The sequence below is a fragment of the Mesoplodon bidens genome, assembly GCF_964165515.1.
Source record: "Mesoplodon bidens genome assembly, chromosome: 12".
Taxonomy (NCBI): Eukaryota; Metazoa; Chordata; class Mammalia; order Artiodactyla; family Ziphiidae; genus Mesoplodon; species Mesoplodon bidens.
Genome location: NC_138168.1, coordinates 1,987,176 through 2,004,989, shown reverse-complemented (window position 1 = coordinate 2,004,989; position 17,814 = coordinate 1,987,176). Strand labels below are relative to the sequence as shown.

The window sequence follows — 17,814 nt, the reverse complement described above, 5'->3', positions numbered from 1 at the left end:
TACTGGATAAAATTCAGGTCCACAGGCCCTGTCCTGATTTCCTGCTCAGAAGCTCTTTAGAGAGTAATGAGTATTTGAAAAATACCTTAGCTAACTCTCACACATTAACACTGAAACCATGGTATAGTTTGCATGTCTACAATTCCTCAAAGTTCACGGTTTAAAACACATAGGTCTCACCAACTACAGTTCTTTTATTTTAGCTTCATCAATTCACATTTGTTATGTAACCAACTTGGAAATTGCTAGATGTGTGAATAGCCGCCAAAGTAAAATGTATCTATCTTTTGCAAAAATGTCTTCTACCAAATGTCTCTACAAAATGAAATGTAAATGCCTTCTAAGATCTTCTTGGAGAAATCTTACAGATTTTTAAAATCTTCCAGGTTTTAGGGAATAGCAAGTGCAAAGGCCCTGATGTTGGGAAGGCCACTGCAGAAAGAAAATCTGGATGTGTGTGTGAGAGAATAGTAGTAGTAAACGAGCTTGGAGAGTAGGGCAGAAGAAATACTGAATAAAGCATGTAGGACAGGTAAAAAGTTTAATTTTTATTCTAAAGTGATGGGAACGGGTTTTGCGAAATCATGTGATATGATTTATGGGTTTTTTTTTTATTATTCTGGCTATTGTATTGGTTATAGACTATAAGGATTGGGGCAAGAGGGGAGGAAGCAAGGAGGTTGTGGAAGAGGCTGCCTATTGCATTAGATGAGGCAAGCAATGATGGCTTGGAGTAAGTAAAGACGGCCAGAGTAAGGTGAGAGGTAGGTGGATTCAGGATGTATTTTCAAGTTAGACTGGCAAGAATTTCTGATGGACTGGACATAGGAATTGTGGGAAAGTGAGAGTTTAAGGATGAATCTAACATTTTTGGCCTGAGCAACTGGATGAGTTATGGAGCCAGGAAAAACTGGAGTGCAGTGGATGGATCAAAGCAAAATATTTAGTTTTATTTGCTAAGTTTGAAATGTCTATTATGCATAGATTGGAGATATTTAGTGGGAAATGGGAATTAGGAGTCTGGAGGTTAGGTGAGTGCTTAGGGCTAGAAGTATGAATTGGGGAGTCATAAGTCATCTTACCATTAAAGTAATGGGACTAGATTAAAACTCATGAGTAGTTAAGATAGATGGAGAGTGAAGGGGGCCAGGAATTAGCCTGAGGGCCTTCTAACAGATGTTGAGGTATGGGAGGCATCACCAAGGGAGAATGCCAAGGAATGGTGAGTGAGAGGGGAGACATCTAGGAGAGGATGGTGTCCTGGTAGCCAGTGAAACAAAATATTCATTCTGGAAATTATGAGGTTCATTACCCAAAGTTTCTTGAATTGATGATCATTTGAAACTTGGTATTTTAAAAAGAGCTTTAGCAAACAGAAAAGAGAATAATTTTCTATCATGAGTGATTGATTGCAGTAGCATGGGGAATGGAAAAGTTGTGAAAAGGGAATCAAGAATCTATGTAAAAGACAATTTTAAACAAAAGTATTCATTTAAAAAACAAGTACACAATATTTAGACATTATATTTTGTCTTTGTGTCAACAGCAGCTACAGCATGCTGTAAGTGAAAGCTGAAGGATTACAGTTTAATATCAAATCAGGGAAAAAGGTGAAATAGTTTAATTCTTTGTAGATTTTTAATAGATTTCAAACCTCTATTGGTTTTGAATAATGTCATATTTCAAACATAATTTTCTAAATAATCATAACCATTTTAGAATCAGCATAAACCTTATATAACCTTATATAAAACTTATTTAAATGCACATATAGTTCATTTTTATGGGTAAAACTAGGACTCTGGTCTTCTGATTACCAGTACTATTTCTTATTGCAACACACTGTTTAAATGTATAGATGATTGAAAAAAAGAGCATACCAGTGATCTCTTAAATGTTTTACAAAATATTAAGTAATTAAAATTACGGGAAATAAAGCTCATGAGGATTAAATTACAGGAAGAGTTTATAAGAGGGCAAACAAGTAGGAGATGTATTTCCACACAGATAAATATGAGGTTTTAGTAGAAAATGACCAAAACTGCATTTATAAGGTCATGATACTAGCTAAATGAAATAAAGACAACCATCATGTGAATAACATATAATTTTGAAGGTGAATTTTGAATATGGAGACTGATACAGGTTAACATCTGATTATAATAAAAATCAGATAGGCAGGGTAACAAGGTCTTCTTCATCCAATCACAGCTTATCAGGAATAAAGGAACCTCTTGATCCTTTGGTATGTGCCATTTTAGGACAGTGAACTTGCTACAAAGTGAACACTTGACACAAGAAATAGTTTAGAAACATAAATATGATTCAAGAAATTCCTGGATGGTGAAAGCTATGTTGGATTATTTCAAAAAGTTAGGGATGACTAGGTTAAGTAACTTCTCTTTTTAATAACAGAATAACTGTCACATGAAAGATCTCACTATGCCATTGACAAAGATAAAATCCCGGGACGCCATGGCTTCACAGTCTAATAGTCTAGAGACACAATGTCCAGTATAGTGTCCATTAGTCACAAGTGGCTATTAAATACTTGAAATGTGGGCAAGTTTGACTTAGGAACTGAAATTTTAATTTTATTGAACTTACATTTAAAAATTTAAAAACACATGTGACTAATGGCTGTAGTTTTTGACAGCACTAAGAACATTTCCATTATCATGGAAAGTTCTATTGACCAGAGCTGACCCATAACCTTTTTATTTAATTTTACATTTATTCCACTTTGCTAAGAAAATCCTCTCTTACTAAAAAACAATATTAGCAAGATGGCTAGATATAAGCTCAAGATGCAAATATCTATTGGATTTCTATAATCCAGGAACAAAGAGAGAGCTTAAAAATTATTTAAAATGGAAAAAAAAAAAGACTACCTAGGAATAAATCTAAATAAAAATGTGCAAGACATTTATGGAGAAAATAAAACCTTACAGAAAGATATTAAAGAAGTCTTAAATAAATGGAGAGGTACATCTTGTTTATGGATAGAAAAGACTCATCATAATGGTGTAAGTTTCCCCCAACTTAATTTATATAGTCAATACAATTACAATAAAAATACTTAATAGAGGTTTTACAGGATTGCCAATTCTGAAATTTATGTGAATGGTCAAGAACAGCTCAGACACACCTAAAAAATCCATTCATTCCAAAATGGTCCTGGAAAACTTAATTATTCATAAGAAAACAAAGAAATTGGATAATACAGACAAGTCGATTGTAAGTGCATTAATGGCTTGAATATAAAACACAGATACACTAGAACTTTCAGAAGAAAATATACTATATCTGGGTAGCATTAAACTAGGGAAGGACATTTTAAGTAGAACAAAAAGACACTAAGCTAAAAGATAAATTTGATTTCATTAAAATTGAGAGCCGCTATTTATCAAAAGACAACATTAAAAAAGTTAGAAGGTATGAAATAACTTATTTGTGTCATATATAGCTGACCAAGGATTATTTGCTTGTATTTAAAGAACAATAGAAATAAGTAAGAAAAAGATAAACAGTAGAAAAATGGACAAAAGATATTCTCTGGACTTCACAGAATAGGAAACATAGGCAACTATTAAACAAATGAAAGGATTCTCAGCCTGTCAGTAATTAGGGAAATACAAATTAAAACTGTTATGGACTGAATTGTGTCCCCTAAAATTCGTATGTTGATGCCCCACCTCCCAATGTGGCTGTTTGGAGACAGGGACTTTAAAAACATAATTATGGTTAAATGAGGTCACAATGGTGGGGCCCTAACTGATATGACTGGTGTCCTTGTAAGAAGAGGAAGAGATACGAGGGATGTATACACACAGAGAAAAGGCCATGTGAGGACATAGCTAGAAAGCAGTGGTCATCTGCAAGTCAAGGAAAGAGGCCTCAGGAGGACCCAAAACTGCCAACATCTTGAGCCTGGACTTCCAGCCTCCAGAACTGTGAGAAGATAAATCTCTTGTTTTTTAAGCCACTGAATCTGAGGTATTTTGCTAGGACAACCTGAGCAGACTAATACAAGGAACAAAAGACTAAAATGGCCATTCTAACTGGTGAAGCTATAGAGCAAAAGGACTGAAAATTGATTCCATAACTTTGGAAAACATTTTGACATGAATTTTTAAAGTTGAATATTTGAATTCCCTACAACTCAGCAATTCTACTCTTAGTATGTCTACTCTTTTACTTATGTTAAATCTTGCACATGTGTACCAGGAAACATTAAAATAAATGTTCATGGAAGTACTGTCCGTAATAGGCCCCAAACAACCCAAATATCATTAATAGAATAATAAACACATTTTCTTGTATTTATACAATAAAATATTATACAGTAGTACAAATGAATGAACACTAGTTAAAGCAAAGTGGATGAACCTTAGAAACATAATGTTGAGTAAAAAAAGCAAGCACAGAAGACTAAAGTATGATATCAATTTTATAAATCTCAATAATAAGCAAAATCAGATAAAAATTATGTGGATGTTGAACATAAAGCCAAGATCAGAGTGATTTCTTTGGTGAAAGCAGGAAGGTGGGATCAGGGTAGAGAACAGAGAGAAGACTCAGCAGTTTTGATTCTAGTTCTTAGTTTTGGTGGTGTGTTTGCAGGAGTTTTTATTATTTCTCATAACTTACATACAATTAAATATATTCTTCTGTATATTATCTAATAATATTTAAAAAATCAAAATCCATTATATACCAAAGATAACCCCTAGACATTAATTATAGAGAGTCCACTTTGAAACAACATACATAGTTACTCATAAATCTTCTGTAGTTGAAAGCTTTTAGCTATGAAATTCTTCCTCCTTCATATGAGGACTTTATGTTCCATAATGAAGGAAAATTGTTCCTACTTTGGACAATTTGCCTTCTTTATTTAAGTGATACTAGTCCTTTGGCTGCCTAGAAATTTTAAAAACAACTGATAACTACATCTACTGCCTGCAAGAGAATAAAGGAAAAGGAGCATAGGAGGCAATCTCATACATTATTGATAAACACATACAAAGACAATATCCGTACAAAGCTATTTCTCCATATAGCAACTCTGAATTTTATTAATAAATACATATATATATATATCAAACATTAATAAAAGAATAAAATCCAATATGAGTACATTTGCTCTTTTTTTGCAATTAGTTCCAGGATTCTATTTTAGATTATTACTTCATATCTGCGAGAGTTGGGTGTGTGTCTGTGTGTTTGGTTTTGTGGAAGTTGCATTGTGCTAAAGTTTACATTTCTTTCTTGAATTAAATGGCTTTTGTTATCCCTTGGGAATACTGAAGATAGCAACAGCAGATTACTACCTACCGGTGGAAAAGTATAAATAGCAATTTTAGCTGCTAGTGATTCTGAAATTGCCCTTAACTTTGTCCTTCTAAAAATGCTCCAAGAATTACCTTTTGCAAATCCACAGATTTACTATCCATATTCAAGTCATTTACGTGGACAAAGAATGTAGCCTGTGGTATCAGTAACAAAGGATGTTATAGCCATCAAGCCATCAGCCACTGAAGCCACCCCCGATGTTGCACCCTGAGGGGATTCAGGATGGAGAAAACAGGATACTGGCCCTAGATAATTAAAGTGCATATCAAGGGAATGATTTCCATGAGACCAGATTCTTGCATCTCACCATATATAGAAAAGTACTAAATTTATTAACTTAAGATGTCTAGTTTCTTTAATTAACAGTAATCTTTTGATGTTCCAACTACCTGGGTTTTTTTTTGCAAGAACCCCTAAATATCCTGTGCCCTCCCTTACCTCTTCAGAACAGTCCCTCAGAGCTATCTGAGAGGCTGTCTCCTGATTTAAGTCCTCAGTATGTCCTCCAAATAAAACATAATTCTCAACTTTTAGGTTGTGCATTTTTTTTCAGTCAACATTTAACTGTATGGCTCACGTAGGTACTATGCCTAGATGTAATGGGATGAGCTGTAAATTATGAAAACTAGATAAATTCTGTCAGCTCTACCACTAGCTGAGATCAGGCTTTCTTCTCTGGATGCTTCTGTCATAGACCTTGGCACATATGGGGTCTGTGTTGGTCTTAAAATTATTCTTAGAATTGTGGGGACTCATTCATTCTTTCAGCAAATTTTACTGCTTATATTCTATGTGTCAGTTACAGTGCTGGGTCTTGAAATACAGAAGTCAACACACGAAAATACAAGGATAAAACACATTTTCTACCATATTAACTTTTTTCATTCATTAATTCATCCCTAAGTCATTCAACACGCATCTTCTTATTGAATACTGATGAGGGGTCAAATGCTATGCTAAACACTGAGTACATAACTGCAAATGAGATGGATAGGCCCTGATTTTGATGTCACTACTATCTTTTGTCCTGCCATATAATGGGACAGCTTCATTATTCCCTTTACCCTAAGTTTTTATCACAAATTGCTAATGAAAATAAAACTGTTAGTGGAGTTTCAACATGCATAGGTAAATGAGAACACAGAACTCCCCTTTCGCATGCCCCATTCTCCTCCTTCTAACTCCCTATGTGAACTCACTTTGTGCCAAGACCAAGAATTTGTGCCCCAATAAGAACCAAGCTGCTTTCCTCACACTGACTGGGGCTATTACTCACTTAGAAGACTTGATGCTTAATTTTGATAAGCATCTAGAAGACCATGGAGACAACCTATAAAAATGATTTGCCTTGGGAGAAAATACTAAAAAGGGTTAATGTGCTGTTCCACATGTCTAACCTCCTGGGATTAAACCACAGGCACCAAGATCACCAAGTGTACGTGGCAACAATGAGCTAAAAATGAAAAGAAAAGCATCATACTGTTATTGTATTCATCTTCCCCCAAGGCACTCTCTGATAAACACCACAACCACTAAGGGAATTGAGAACAGCTTCCCTGTGGGGTAGGTTATGTATGCATCTTTTTCCAAGAAGTTAAATCATATCCAGCTATCAGCACACCTTACTTAAGGTGATTGTAATATATGAGGTTATATGTTCCCGACTGGAAACCTTCTTGTCCTCAATTCATTGGCTATACTGGATTTTTTTTCTTGGGTCAGACCTTCAGACTTCTACCAGAAATCGTTCCTTTGGGGAGACCAGGCCTTCCCAGAAACTCAGGAAACTGAAATGGAGACAGCAAGAGAGAAGGAAAATATTTGGACATATAGACCTCAATTGTTTGGTTTTAAGTAAACGTCCAAGCAAACATCTTCTAAATGGTATAATAACTTTAGGGAAATTCACGGTTTATAAGTTTGTGTACTGATAAACTGAACATATTATAAGAGTACAGGTTGCATTTTGTGTCTTCAACTCAAGCAAAGACTTCAAAAAAGGCCCAGTTATCCTTTGTTCATTAAGACACAAAGAGAGGGCCCCGCGCCCCCGCCGCCACTGTCGCCGCCTCGGCGTCCCCCGGCTCCAGTACCTCTCCTAGGACAGCGCCGCCGCCACCGCTCGGCCCTGCCCGCCGCCTGCGCCGCGCAGCCCTTACGCGCTCCCAGATGGCGCCTTCCTCCCCGGACCGGTTTATAATGTAATAATTCAAGAATTTTATCATACAGTGGAGAAGCTTAACAACTCTCTATGTGCTTCCCATGATATGTTCTCTACATTGTGAAAAGCTCTTGGTGCTGCAGCCAGGAGTCAGTGCTGTGCCTCGAAGGTGGGAGAGCCAACTTCAGGACACTGGTCCAAAAGAGACCTCCGAGCTCCACATAATGTCAAGCGGCGAAAATCTCCCAGAGATCTCCATCACAATACCAACACCCAGCTTATCTCAATGACCAGCAAGCTACAGTGCTGGACTCCCTATGCCAAACAACTAGCAAGACAGGAACACAACCCCACCCATTAGCAGAGAGGCAGCCTAAAATCATAATAAGTCCACAGACACCCCAAAACACACCACCAGACGTGGACCTGTCCACCAGAAAGACAAGATCCAGCCTCAACCACCAGAATACAGGCACTAGTCCCCCCCACCAGGAAGCCTACACAACCTACTGAAACAACCTTAGCCACTGGGGACAGCCACCAAAAACAACGGGAACTACGAACCTGCAGCCTGCAAAAAGGAGACCCCAAACACAGTAACATAAGCAAAATGAGAGGACAGAAAAACACACAGCAGGTGAAGGAGCAAGATAAAAACCTACCAGACCTAACAAATGAAGAGGTAATAGGCAGTCTACCTGAAAAAGAATTCAGAATAATGATAGTAAAGTTGATCCAAAATCTTGGAAATAGAATAGAGAAAATGCAAGAAACAGTAAACAAGGACTTAGAAAAGCTAAAGATGAATCAAGCATCAATTAAAAACACAATAAATGAAATTAAAAATACTCTAGAAGGGATCAATAGCAGAATAACTGAGGCAGAAGAACGGATAAGTGACCTGGAAGATAAAATAGTGGAAATAATTGATGCAGAGCAGAATAGAGAAAAAAGAATGAAAAGAATAGAGGACAGTCTCAGGGACCTCTGGGACAACATTAAACGCACCAACATTCGAATTATAGGGGTTCCAGAAGAAGAAGAGAAAAAGAAAGGGACTGAGAAAATATTTGAAGAGATTATAGTTGAAAACTTCCCTAATATAGGAAAGGAAATAGTTAATCAAGTCCAGGAGGCACTGAGAGTCCCATACAGAATAAATCCAAGGAGAAATACAACAAGACACATAGTAATCAAACTGTCAAAAATTAAACACAAAGAAATCATATTAAAAGCAGTAAGGGAAAAACAACAAATAACACACAAGGGAATCCCCATCAGGTTAACAGCTGATCTCTCAGCAGAAACTCTACAAGCCAGAAGGGAGTGGCAGGACATAAATAAAGTGATGAAGGAGAGAAACCTGCAACCAAGATTACTCTACCCAGCAAGGATCTCATTCAGATTTGATGGAGAAATTAAAACCTTTACAGACAAGCAAAAGCTGAGAGAGTTCAGCACCACCAAACCAGCTTTACAAAAAATGCTAAAGGAACTTCCCTAGGCAAGAAACACAACAGAAGGAATATACCTACAATAACGAACCCAAACCAATTAAGGAAATGGGAATAGGAACATACATATCAATAATTACCTTAAATGTAAATGGACTAAATGCTCCCACCAAAAGACACAGATTGGCTGAATGGATACAAAAACAAGACCCATATATATGCTGTCTACAAGAGACGCACTTCAGACCTAGAGACACATACAGATTTAAAGTAAGGGGATGGAAAAAGATATTCCATGCAAATGGAAATCAAAAGAAAGCTGGAGTAGCAATTCTCATATCAGACAAAATAGACTTTAAAGTAAAGACTATTAGAAGAGACAAAGAAGGACACTACATAATGATCAAGGGATCGATCCAAGAAGAAGATATAACAAATGTAAATATTTATGAACCCAACATAGGAGCACCTCAATACATAAGGCAAATACTAACAGCCATAAAAGGGGAAATCGACAGTAACACAATCATAGTAGGGGACTTTAACACCCCACTTTCACCAATGGACAGATCTTCCAAAATGAAAATAAATAAGGAAACACAAGCTTTAAATGATACATTAAACAAGATGGACTTAGTTGATATTTACAGGACATTCCATCCAAAAACAACAGAATACACATTTTTCTCAAGTGCTCATGGAACATTCTCCAGGATAGATCATATCTTGGGTCACAAATCAAGCCTTGGTAAATTTAAGAAAATTGAAATTGTATCAAGTATCTTTTCCGACCACAATGCTATGAGACTAGACATCAATTACAGGAAAAGATCTGTAAAAAATACAAACACATGGAGGCTAAACAATACACTACTCAATAACGAAGTGATCACTGAAGAAATCAAAGAGGAAATAAAAAAAATACCTAGAAACAAATGACAATGGAGACACCACGACCCAAAACCTATGGGACGCAGCAAAAGCAGTTCTAAGGGGGAAGTTTGTAGCAATACAATCCCACCTTAAGAAACAGGAAACATCTCGAGTAAACAAACTGACCCTGCACCTAAAGCAATTAGAGAAAGAAGAACAAAAAAACCCCAAAGCTAGCAGAAGGAAAGAAATCATAAAGATCAGATCAGAAATAAATGAAAAAGAAATGAAGGAAACAATAGCAAAGATCAATAAAACTAAAAGCTGGTTCTTTGAGAAGATAAACAAAATTGACAAACCATTAGCCAGACTCATCAAGAAAAAAAGGGAGAAGACTCAAATCAATAGAATTAGAAATGAAAAAGGAGAAGTAACAACTGACACTGCAGAAATACAAAAGATCATGACAGATTACTACAAGCAAGTCTATGCCAATAAAATGGACAACCTGGAAGAAATGGACACATTCTTAGAAATGCACAACCGGCCAAGACTGAATCAGGAAGAAACAGAAAATATGAACAGACCAATCACAAGCACTGAAATTGAAACTGTGATTAAAAATCTTCCAACAAACAAAAGCCCAGGACCAGATGGCTTCACAGGCGAATTCTATCAAACATTTAGAGAAGAGCTAACACCCATCCTTCTCAAACTCTTCCAAATAATTTCAGAGGAAGGAACACTCCCAAACTCATTCTACGAGGCCACCATCACTTTGATACCAAAACCAGGCAAGGATGTCACAAAGAAAGAAAACTACAGGCCAATATCACTGATGAACATAGATGCAAAAATCCTCAACAAAATACTAGCAAACAGAATCCAACAGCACATTAAAAGGATCATACACCATGATCAAGTGGGGTTTATTCCAGGAATGCAAGGATTCTTCAATATACGCAAATCAATCAATGTGATACACCATATTAACAAGTTGAAGGAGAAAAACCATATGATCATCTCAATAGATGCAGAGAAAGCTTTCGACAAAATTCAACACCGATTTATGGTAAAAACCCTGCAGAAAGTAGGCATAGAGGGAACTTTCCTCAACATAATAAAGGCCATATATGACAAACCCACAGCCAACATTGTCCTCAATGGTGAAAAACTGAAACCATTTCCACTAAGATCAGGAACAAGACAAGGCTGCCCACTCTCACCACTCTTATTCAACCTAGTTTTGGAAGTTTTAGCCACGCAATCAGAGAAGAAAAGGAAATAAAAGGAATCCAAATTGGAAAAGAAGAAGTAAAGCTGTCACTGTTTGCAGATGACATGATGCTATACATAGAGAACCCTAAAGATGCTACCAGAAAACTACTAGAGCTAATCAATGAATTTGGTAAAGTAGCAGGATACAAAATTAATGCACAGAAATCTCTGGCATTCCTGTACACTAATGATGAAAAATCTGAAAATGAAATCAAGAAAACACTCCCATTTACCATTGCAACAAAAAGACTAAAATATCTAGGAATAAACCTACCTAAGGAGACAAAAGACCTGTATGCAGAAAATTATAAGACACTGATGAAAGAAATTAAAGATGATACAAATAGAAGGAGAGATATACCATGCTCCTGGATTGGAAGAATCAATATTGTGAAAATGACTCTACTACCCAAAGCAATCTACAGATTCAATGCAATCCCTATCAAACTACCACTGGCATTTTTCACAGAACTAGAACAAAAAATTTCAAAATTTCTTTGGAAAAACAAAAGACCCCGAATAGCCAAAGCAATCTTGAGAATGAAAAACGGAGCTGGAGGAATCAGGCTCCCTGACTTCAGACGATACTACAAAGCTAAAGTAAGCAAGACAGTGTGGTACTGGCACAAAAACAGAAAGATAGATCAATGGAACAGGATAGAAAGCCCAGAGATAAACCCACGCACATATGGTCAATTTATCTTTGATAAAGGAGGCAGGAATGTACAGTGCAGAAAGGACAGCCTCTTCAATAAGTGGTGCTGGGAAAACTGGACAGGGACATGTAAAAGTATGAGATTAGATCACTCCCTAACACCATACACAAAAATAAGCTCAAAATGGACTAAAGACCTAAATGTAAGGCCAGAAACTATCAAACTCTTAGGGGAAAAACATAGGCAGAACACTCTATGACATAAATCACAGCAAGATCCTTTTGGACCCCCCTCCCAGAGAAATGGAAATAAAAACAAAGATAAACAAATGGGACCTGATGAAACTTCAAAGCTTTTGCACAGCAAAGGAAACCGTAAACAAGACCAAAAGACAACCCTTAGAATGGGAGAAAATATTTGCAAATGAAGCAACTGACAAAGGATTAATCTCCAAACTTTATAAACAGCTCATGCAGCTCAACAGCAAAAAAACAAACAACCCAATCCAAAAATGGGCAGAAGACTTAAATAGGCATTTCTCCAAAGAAGATATATAGACTGCCAACAAACACATGAAAGAATGCTCAACATCTTTACTCATTAGAGAAATGCAAATCAAAACTACAGTGAGATATCATCTCACACCAGTCAGAATGGCCATCATCAAAAAATCTAGAAACAATAAATGCTGGAGAGGGTGTGGAGAAAAGGGAACACTCTTGCACTGCTGGTGGGAATGTGAATTGGTACAGCCACTATGGAGAACAGTATGGAGGTTCCTTAAAAAACTACAAAAAGAACTACCATATGACCCAGCAATCCCACTACTAGGCATATACCCTGAGAAAACCATAATTCAAAAAGAGACATGTACCAAAATGTTCATTGCAGCTCTATTCACAATAGCCCGGAGCTGGAAACAACCTAAGTGTCCATCATCAGATGAATGGATAAAGAAGATGTGGCACATATATACAATGGAATATTACTCAGCCATAAAAAGAAACGAAACTGAGCTATTTGTAATGAGGTGGATAGACCTAGAGTCTGTCATACAGAGTGAAGTAAGTCAGAAAGAGAAAGACAAATACCGTATGCTAACACATATATATGGAATTAAAAAAAAAATGTCATGAAGAACCTAGGGGTAAAACGGGAATAAAGACACAGAACTACTTGAGAATGGACTTGAGGATATGGGGAGCGGGAAGGGTAAGCTGTGACAAAGCGAAAGAGAGGCATGGACATATATACACTACCAAACGTAAGGTAGATAGATAGTGGGAAGCAGCCGCAGAGCACAGGGAGATCAGCTCGGTGCTTTGTGACCACCTGGAGGGGTGGGATGGGGAGGGTGGGAGGGAGGGAGATGCATGAGGGAAGGGATGTGGGAACAGATGTATATGTATGACTGATTCACTTTGTTATAAAGCAGAAACTAATAAAAAATAAATAAATAAAATAAAATAAAATAAATTTTAAAAGATACTCTAAAGAGAAACTCAGAAAAAAAACAAAATAAAAGATTTACCATAATGCAGGTACATAAATATGAACTAAAAATACTTTTAAATTAAAAATTAATCTTTTTTATTTTAAAACTTAATCTAATTAAAATTACAGATTAGGCTGGATAGAATTGATCCATTGCTGAAGCTTCAAAAAAAACTAGCTACAAATGTTACTAGTTTTCTACACTGTTGTTACAAGACTTGAATGACATCCGTGATGTACTCTGTAATATTTTTGAAATGATGAAATGTGTGATCCAGAGACTTGAAATATTTCAATACTTGTGTATAGGAATTTTCTTTCATGAACTAGAAATGAAAAAAGTGAGAATGTTTCCTTGCTCAAATCACATTAAGTGGATTCCCTTATATTACTTGCATTCATTTTTAAGATAGTCATAAATGGTTACATAAAATACAGGAATATTATTTGTTGAAGTTTATGGTTTTTGTAGTCAATGTATGTATTCAAATTATAAATGTTTCTGCATAATCTCTGACCCAACAATACCATTCCATGCCACTCCAAGAATTCTTCCATCAAAAGTAAAAGCTCCAGTACACAAAGACATGAACCTCTATGTCCATTACCACATTTCTTGAAATCATAAAACTGTTTGGAACTTAATAAATGTTTATCAATGGGTTTTGACTGAACGAAATTATGGCTCACTCATAGTACACATTACTGGGCATCTACTAAAGGTAATATGGTAGTGATATATGCTAGATATCATTCATATAATAGAAACACAATGTACTAAAAGTGTTTTGCAACTAAAAATCACTATACATTGTATGGCTTTAAAAAGGAATGAAATGCTGCTACATGCTATAACATGGATACACTTTGAAAACATTATGTTAAGTGAAAGAAGCCAGACACAAAAGGACAACTATTGTATGATTCCACTTATATGAGGTAGTTAGTAGAGGCAAATTATAAACCCAGAAAATAGAATAGAGTTAACCAGAGGCTAAGCGGAGGGGAGAAATAAGGGGTTATTGTTTAGTGAGTACAGTTTCTGTTTGGGATAATAAGAAAGGTCTTAAAATGGATAATGGTCATGGTTGCTCAACATTGTGAATGTACTTAATACCAATAAATGATACACTTAAAAATGGTTAAAATGGTAAATTTTACATTATGGGACATTTTAACAAAATAAAAAATATACTATAAAATAAAGTAAAAATTTCCCTCATACTAGGTGTACTATGAAGTTTGCATAAAATTGCACTTATTTTAGGAGCTTATATGGTTATTACCATATTTGGGGACATGTAAAGAAAGCAACAGCTTAAGTAGTCCTCTTGAGTTCTTTCTCTCCATCTTTCCAACCCGGTTTTTTCCAGATTAATGGTTTTGTCACGCCTCTCTTTGAATACTAGCATCAGTAGGAATGCTAGCTAGTACTGGTTTCCTGAAGTATCAGCTAAAAATTTTAATGTATTTTTATGCTGGTAATTGTTTTAGAACCTGGGAGGGATGTCATTGTTTTCTTAACTTGGCAAAAGCAAATATATTACTGTAGACAGCATTACTAGAAAGAAATAGTAACTTTGAAGTAGACATATGTCCATCCTAAGAAAACTGAATATATTTCAAAGCAGACCACACCACTCAACTGCTGGCAATGTTCTTCCACATACTTGGCAGTATAGTACTCTAAGTCTGAGAACTGTTTCTTTTTTGTAAAAATGATTTTGATTGGAAAACCCTGAATAAATCATTTGGAATGTGTAATGTTTAGAGCTCCTTCTGGGATTCCTTTTCCATGAATCAAGGTTCTTTGATTCACTATCCCCCTTGGCACTTGCTTCCTAGTCATCTCAGCAGCCTTTGTGCCAGTGCTAAGGAAGAGCTCCCATTTTAGGTCCTAAAGCAGGGAGAACAATAAAAGGAGAACCTCATTTCAAGTACCAGAAATGTCTGGGCTATAAAGGACACACATATTCTCAAAGTAAGCCCAGAGTGGGGTGACATCACCAAGGTCATTCCTGGCTCCACGCCCCCCCCAGGAGGAACAACTAACAAATATTTGGAAACAGGACACTAGTTGAGAGAATCCTAGAACATGGAGGTGAGGCTGAAGCACCCTCGTGCACCACAGAGACCAAGACAGACTGCATTAGAAGAGTGAGGGAAGGAGCTACACGTTGACCACACTGCCCCTCCCCCAGGCCAGTGGAGCACCATGGGTGAGGTCTCCCGTGAACCTCTGGTTCCTCCAGTAGGAGAAGAGAACTGGGGGACAGCAAGCACCACCACTAGCATTGGGGTTGCTTTGTGGGAGCCACTGCTCTAATCTGCTCCACTGGGATTGCAGGGGAATCTGCAGGGTTTGACCACTAAAAGTTGGGCTGTGATGAAGGGGGAAGGGGCATGCAACAGCCAGCACATGGATTGTGACAGATGGAATTCATACCTGCAGTGCCCAAGTAGGGATCACAACGGGCATCTTTGCTTATCTACAGAGCCAGGTTGGCGGGGCACTACAACCAGGGCACTCAGCAGGGTACAGATCCACCTGATACGCATCTGGCCCTTGAACCTGGTTTGCCCACACCCAGGGAAAGAGCAGAGTCACAGCCCACCCACTGTGGAGAGTGGCTTCTGGCCATCTGACCAAAAGGGCTGGCAGTAAATCCTGGAAGCTATTTGGCCCAGTTGTGCTCCAGCCAAGAGGCAGGCAGCCAGAGCTCATCACTGGCTCTGGTACAAAGCAGAGCCAGTACCACGTGTGTAGGGATCTTGGACCATGCACAGGCATGGAGATTAATTCATATCCAAGGCTGAGAGGAGCTCCCAGCTCCTCCCGACTGGGGAGCCTGTTTGAGAAATTAAGAGTAGCCTGCAGTGGGCCCTCCTCATCCCACCCAGGCAAAGGAACTGGGACTAGCCCCACCCCATCTGCTGTGGAGAGTGTCTTCCTGGCCCATCTGACTAGAAGGATTGGTGACAACTCCTAGAAACTGTGCAGCCCAGCAGTGCTCAAGCCTAGAGAAGGGTAGGCAGAGCTGAGAGTCTGCAAAGCCAAGCCAGGGGCCTTGTGCAGCCACAGAACGTGGAGTGTGGATCCGCTTGAGTTGAGACAACAAAGAGCTTTACTGGCTTTAGAGCTGCTTCTCCCGCTGCACCCAGGCAGGAAATCTAATTCATAGCCCTACTCATCACTGAATACAGCCTTCAGCATGTCCAACTGGGGAACCTAACCAGAGAACATGGGAAGCTGTACAGGCCACCAAACAGCCCTAGATACAGTGGCACTTCAACAGACAGCACAGCCTGTGGCCTCCCCCATCTGCAGGGCAAAACCAGTGCCCTCACCTGACCAGGGAATTAAGTGCACACTCTGGCCTGATTTGGGTTCCCAAACAATGAACTATACAGGCTCTGGGTCCTGTCCAGAGCCAGGTCCTATACAGGCTCTGACTCTCTGCTAGGAAACTAATTCATAGCCCCATGTACTACTACTACTGAATATAATACCCAGTAAAGTCTGGAGGAAGAGCCCAATTATTCACATATGCAGATACCAATGTAAGGAATCAAGGATCACAAAAATTAGGCAAATATGACACCACCAGAGGAAAGTAATAAAATTCCAATAACTGACCTTAAAAAAATGAAGATCTGGGCTTCCCTGGTGGCGCAGTGGTTGAGAGTCCGCCTGCCGATGCAGGGGATGCGGGCTCGTGCCCCGGTCTGGGAGGATCTCACATGCCGCGGAGCGGCTGGGCCCGTGAGCCATGGCCACTGAGCCTGCGCGTCCGGAGCCTGTGCTCCGCAACGGTAGAGGCCACAACACTGAGAGGCCTACACACTGCAAAAAAAAAAAAAAAAAAAAAAAAAAAAAAAACTGGAGATCTATGAACTGTCAAAGAATTCAGAATAATCCTCCTAAGGAAGTTTAGTGAACTACAAGAAAGCAGAGACAACTAAGTGAAATTAGGAAAACAATGCATGAACAAGACAAGAAGTTTGACCAGGAAATAGCAACATCAAAAAAACAGGAACACTAGATTTAAAAAATACAATAACTGAACTGAAGAATTCAATAGAAAGTTTCAAAGGTAGATTCGAACATGCAGAAGAAAGAATCAGCAAACTGGAGGATAGGACTTTAGAAATTACCCAGTGAAAGGAACAAAAAGGAAAAGAATAAAAAGAGTGAAGAAAGCCTATGGAAATAATGGGACACAATAAAGTAAACATGTTATGGGAATTCCAGAAGAAGAAAAGAGAGAGAGAAAGGGAAAAAAAGTATATTTAAAGCAATAATGGATGAAACCTTCCCAAACCTAGGATGAGAAATGGACATCCAGATCCATAAAGCCCAAACAAGCCCAAATAGCTTGAACTCAAATAGGGCTACTCTGACACACATTGCAATTAAATCGTCAGAAGTCAAAAACAAAGAAAGAATTTTAAGACCAGCAAGAGAAAAGAGAGAAGTTACATACAAGGGAACCCTGGGATAACTGGATATTTACATGTAAAAGAATGAAATTGGACCAATATC

General features: G+C 37.9%; 1 long non-coding RNA gene across 1 annotated transcript in view; it reads right to left on the bottom strand.

Annotated features, from left to right (window-relative positions):
* The window catches only part of LOC308626160, a 32,814-nt gene extending 15,372 nt beyond the window's left edge, over window positions 1-17,442 (bottom strand). Inside the window, exon 1 of the long non-coding RNA XR_014017206.1 lies at window positions 16,909-17,442. This is a non-coding gene — a long non-coding RNA (uncharacterized lncRNA). The remainder of the gene's footprint in view (window positions 1-16,908) is intronic.
* Window positions 17,443-17,814: the final 372 nt, after the last annotated feature.